Below are 6,000 nucleotides of genomic sequence, written 5' to 3'. Positions count from 1 at the left end.
GGTTGGGAAGATCCCCTGGAGAAGAGAAGAGCCACCCACTCCAGTATTCTTCCCTAGAGAAATCCACGGATAGAGGAGCCTGGCAGGCTATGTCCACAGGTTTGCAAAGAGTCAGACATGAATGAATGACTGAGAATGCACACACACTGCTTTTTTGGAGGAAGGGGGAGTGTGGAGAACTACTTTTCCTGCCAGTTCCCTATGTTTTACATGAGACTTGCTGCTCGCTCTTTTTCTTGAAGGTGAGTTGGGATACTTCTGCTAAGAATAATGTATACGATATGTTTATTAATATGGGAAGTTGTTTACAATACATTATCAAATTTTAGAAAAGGAATAGAGTAGACCACACAATAGTAGATTCACTGTGATTCCATTTGGGTATAAAAGTAAGGTGAGCAGGGATTTCCCTGGTGATCCAGTGCTCCCAATGCACTCAGCCTGGGTTCAATCCCTGTTCAGTGAACTAGATCCCACGTGCCACAACTAAAGATCCCAAATGCCACAGTGAAGACCGAAGATCCCGTGTGCTGCAACTAAAACCCAGTGCAGCCCCTCAAAAGAAAAGTGAGCTAACAAAATTATATAAACCTAAATACATGCATAAAATATGTACACACATAGGCATAGTCTATATTTCTCTATATATATAATATGTATATACAAATCATGCATATATACAAACAAATACATAGATTATTATGTGCCTAGAGGTTAACATTCCATAACTCTAAGTAGTAGGATTATGAGTAATGCCTTTTTCTGCATACATTTTATGTTTATTTTAGAACTTCTTCTACAATAAGCATATAACAAATTTTTTAAATTTAAACCAAAAAATGTTCAGCCACTTCTGCCAGGAATACATGTTAGTAAAGTGGACAGGTGTGAGGGTAATTCACTAGGATATAAAGTGGTACTGGGGGTCTATGCAATTCTGAGAGGAGCATTCTAACATCTATAGTCTAGCACTCAGCACTGGTGTGGCCTGAGACAGTCTCATTTCCCTGTGTGCATTTCAAACAGCAACCCCTCAGACACAGAAAGAGGAGAGAAAACAGGAAAGTTAAGTGACAGACCTGAGGCCCAACAGGGAGATGCGGTAAGAAGGTATAAGGCAAATCATCAAAAGCTGCCATTTCCCACACAACACCCGAGATATCCGAACCACCCACTCGTAAGTGGCTTCGATGTTTCCAAAAATGTTGAGAAATGAATCCACATTATAGAAGAGAGAATCTAGAATCTCCTTCAATGGAGCAGAGACATGAATTCAGCACGATTCAGCTCAACAAGTTGGTTAAGTGTTGGTTGTGTGTGTTTGTGTGTCTGCGTGTGTGCTCACTCAGTCGTGTCCGACTTTGCGATCCCACAGACTATAGCCCACCAGGCTCCTCTGTCCAGGGGATTACCCTGGCAAGAATACTGGAGTGGGTGGCCATTCTCTTCTCCAAGGGATCTTCTCAACCCAGGGATTGAACCCATGTCTCCTGCATCTCCTGCATTGTCATGCAGGTTCTTTACCACTGAGCTACCTGCCCCTTAAGTGTCCCCAGCTGAGTTCTAAAAAGCAAGACCCTCCCCCAATATTCTAGAAATAACAATGTCAACAACATCTTGTTCTCATGAAACAATTCTTATATCAACCATTCACTCTCTACAACAGCATTATCATGCAGATATGATTATTATCATACACATTCTACCAATGGAGAAACTGAGGCTGGGGGACACAATTACGACTTGACCTAAATGCACTGACTCTCTTCTCCAGGATGTTACTGTAGCAATCTAAAACCAAAACTCATTCACCAGCAGCCAGTTATTCCAAATATGCATGGCGATGTTTGATATTTAAGCAGAGGAAAGGGCACAATCACACAAATCTAATTTATCATCTTGTCTCCTTATACAATCAAATGAAAGTTGCTGATACCTTGAAGTGTACACCCAAGTTTTTGTTGGGTTTTGTTTTGTTAGGCCCACAGTGGAATGTCTGGTCTCCTAATCAACCTGAAGCATGGCCTTTCCTCCTCCGGAGCCATCTCTCTGGGAGGAGGAAGCGCACTGCTGGAGGAAGCTGACCCGGCCTTGGTCCCGGAGACTGGGAACCAGAGTGGCCCTTTTATCCCTCTCTCACTGCCAGGGCTGTGTTGCCCCATCCCAGACCCTTCTTGGCAAGAGCTTTTGTGGGCCACAAGAGGAAGAGAGGGCGTGAGTGACTTCTCCCTTCATTTCCCATTCTCTCCTAAAGGCCAGGAGGTGCGTGCTTCCTTCCAGCCCCTATGCCGAAGGCTCTGAGACATCCTGATGCTTTTAAAGTAGAAGCTATGATCATAAAGACTAACCCAAACAGTGCTTAAAAGAGAGCAGAGAGTACTCTCGGGTTCCTTTGTGCTGAACCCTAACCCTAGGAGGACAGGAGTCCTTTGCTGAGGGGCGGAGGTCCCTGGGGGAACCGGATGCTGGCTCTGCCAGAGGCAGCCTCCAGCCGGCAGGACCCTGCAGGGTTCAGGGAAGAGCAATCGGTGAAGCAGCACGTTTCGCTTGCTTGTGTGTTTTGTTTGGCCATTCCTCAGACGTTCCTTATTATTTGTCTCACTTTAGAAAAAATGAATTCATGTCTTTCAATTTAATTTTTTGAACAGGCCATCTATTTGGATAGTTCAAAAATAAAATAATATGAAGATGAATACCTGAAGAAAGCTTGCCCACACCTGTTTTTTTGTGTGTCCTTCCAGTTGGTTACATATATTTCCTACTGAACAGGCAGTGTTCACCCAAGGGGGTGAAACTGGTTTTGAGAAGTGAAAAATTCTTTTCTTGAAAAATTCTTACTCTTTTTATGTATAAATCACAGATATATAGTATACTTACATATAGCACATAAACTGATTACACATGATATTAAAATTTCATAGGGGTGGCAATCAGAAAAAAATGTCTTTAAAAAGGCTTCTTGGGAGGGGGATAATGATAAAACGATCGTTACAGAAAGTAGTATACAATAGACACTGTTCTGCACCCTGTTTTTTTTTTCACCTTACAATGTATCCTAGAGATCTTTCCATGTTGATTCATACAGATTTACCTCATTCTTTATTATCGTGATGTAGTATTCCATTGTGCAGATGTACCATTATTTGTTTGACCAGTTTCCTATTAATAAATACTTGAGCTGACTCTAATCTTTGGCTACTGTACTATCACAGTGAATAGCTTTCTGCGTATAGTGAATATATGTACAGGTGTATCAATTTATAAATGCCTAAAAGTGTGGTTGCCAGGTCCCAGGGTAAATTCCTCTAAAATGCAGATGGAGGGGACATCCCTGGTGGTCTAGTGGTTAGGACTCCACCTTCCAATGCAAGGAGTGCTTGTTCAATTGCTGGTCAGGGAGCTAAGATTTCACATGCCTCTGCCAAAAAAACAAAGTATAAAAACAGAAGCAAAGACTTCCCTGGTGGTACATTGGATAAGAATCCTCCTGCCAATGCAGGGGACACAGGTTTGATCCCTGGTCTGGGAAGATTCCACATATCAGATAAGCCCATGTGCCACAACGATTGACCCCATGCTCTAGAGCTCAGGAGCCACAACTACTGAATCCTGAGTGCCCTAGAACCCATGTGGTGCAACCAAAGAAGCCACTGCAATGCAATGCAGAGTGGCCCCACTCGCCATGGCTAGAGAAAGCCCACACCTAGCAACACAGACCCAGCACAACCAAAAATGATAAACAGAAGCAACACTGGAACAAATTCAATAATAACTTTAAAAAAATGGTCCGCATGAAAAGAAATCTTTAAAAAATAAAATGCAGATGGACATTGCCATATGCCCCTCCATCTTGTAATTCTGTCATCTGACGAGCCAGGAACAGTTCAGCTACTCTGTCCACGGCTTTGTCCCATACCTCCTGAGGGTCCTCTAAGTGGCTATTGGACTATGGGCAAGAAGGCCACACAGGTTTCAGGTCTTCTCTTGGTTGTACTGTGATCAGGGTATCCCAGACCCAAAGGCCAGTGTACCCTTGAATAAGCAGAGAGGGGCCCTTTGTGACCATGCTTCGGGCCAGGAAGGGAACACTGCATCGTGGATGATGCAGGAGGTTTCAGGCAGTCAGAGAGGTTATTTCCTGGGATGCTGTCAGGCTATGGTGTGGGACTTTCTGCCTCCAACCTGTGAGTAGGCAGCTCCCAGCACAAGCTGAACACAACCTAACCTTGACTTCCTAGCCTGGGAGGAGAGGGCCTGCCCAGGGAGGTTACATGGAGTGTTCAGACTCCCACACATTTCAGTTCTGACACAACTCCCCTCCTGCCATCCTGTGCAGGAAGGGAAGTCACACTCGATGGCTTCATTGTCCCCAGACACTTTGGGGATCACACCTCCTCCATCACACAAGTTGGCATGGTGTGGCTGCTGTTGTTCAGTCGCTCAGTCATGTCCGACTCTTTGCAACCCCATGAACTGCAGCACTCCTGGCTTCCCTGTCCTTCACCATCTCCCAGAGTTTGCTCAAACTCATGTCCATTGAGTCCGTGATTTGAGCCCGGCTCCCACTTTAATCTGCAGTTCAAGAGACATTTGTGATTCACACCTCAATCGACTCTGTGAAGATTTTATTTGGTCCTTATTTAAACCAACTTAATCATATTTGCTTTCAACAGAAACCCACTGCATTCACAGGTTTGAAAGTGGACTAAATGAGGCCCTGGAGGGTGGCTGGCTACTGCTTAAGGCTCTATCCGAATCCCCTCCTGGACACGTCATCTCATGGAGGGACACACATCCCTGCTCTCCTGTGCCTGCTAACCGAGGCCGCATACATCACAAAATACTGACATGTTCTGTGGCATTACAATCACGTCTAAGCTATTGCTGGGCAGGATTCTGACTAATTTATTCAAGAACTTTCTCTTCTTCTTTATTTCCCAGTCAGACTCTCGAATCCACCTGGTCTTTCCTGCACAGTTCTATAAGAAACTCAGAACACCCACCTAGCTCTTCCAAGATGACTTTTTGGTTGAGTTGAATGAATTCAAATAAACAAACATCAGCCTCCAACATGACAAGGACGTCTGCTGCTTCTCTCCATGAAGCTGAGAGCAACAGAGCTTTGTGCGGTGAGAAGTAAGCTAGGCATGTCAAACTGCATCAGTTGTGAATTGGCACTGTCCCATTTGATTCGCCACAGTGTAAAGATCACAAATTTTTCACCAGGAAAGAACTCTGAGCTAGTCAGTATAGCTCAGCTGCCCTGACACTTCCATCACCCACACTCAGCCGGTGCCCGCCACCTCTGCCCCCCGCAGAGCAATCTGTGGGGTGCCACTGGCAGGGCCAGTGTGGGAACACACACATTCATTTGATCAATACTTCAGACAGCTTCCATCGTCGTTTCATTCGTGGTCACAAAAGGGGAAAAGATGTCAAAATAGAAATCTCTCGTTTTCACCCCTGGTAATTTCCGCTGTGGTTATTTTTCTCCAATTTCTCTCTCTTTTCAGTCGCTACATTTTCTCTCACTTGCTCAGGAATCTCAGAAACAGGCAGGACAGAAACTAGCATGGCCTAGACTTCACAAAAAACCACCAGGTCCTTTTATAAAATGATCGTGAGGCTTATGGACAGCAGTACTTGTGTGAGGACACCTCTCAAAATTTGAGGGGTTACACTACATCTATGGGCTTCCTAGGTGGCTCAGTGGGAAAAAATCCTCCTGCCAATGCAGGAGATGCAAGAGACACAGGTTCGATCCCCAGGTCGGGAAGATCCCCTGGAGTAGGAAATGGCAACCCACTCCAATATTCTTACGTGGAAAACTCCATAGACAGAGGAGACCGGTGGGCTACAGTCCATCATGCCGCAGAGTCAGACACGAGTGAGCAATGAAGCATTATGTACGAGAAAAGTTCCACGGCTCTTCTCCAAGGCCCTTCCCTGATGCCAGATGTCTCTGAAACTCCAAACTCTACTTTTAGTCACACCTCTGGC

Source organism: Moschus berezovskii, chromosome 8, assembly GCF_049115385.1.
Source record: "Moschus berezovskii isolate FMDL1 chromosome 8, NW_MosBer_1.0, whole genome shotgun sequence".
Taxonomy (NCBI): domain Eukaryota; kingdom Metazoa; phylum Chordata; class Mammalia; order Artiodactyla; family Moschidae; genus Moschus; species Moschus berezovskii.
This window is presented reverse-complemented; position numbering follows the sequence as displayed.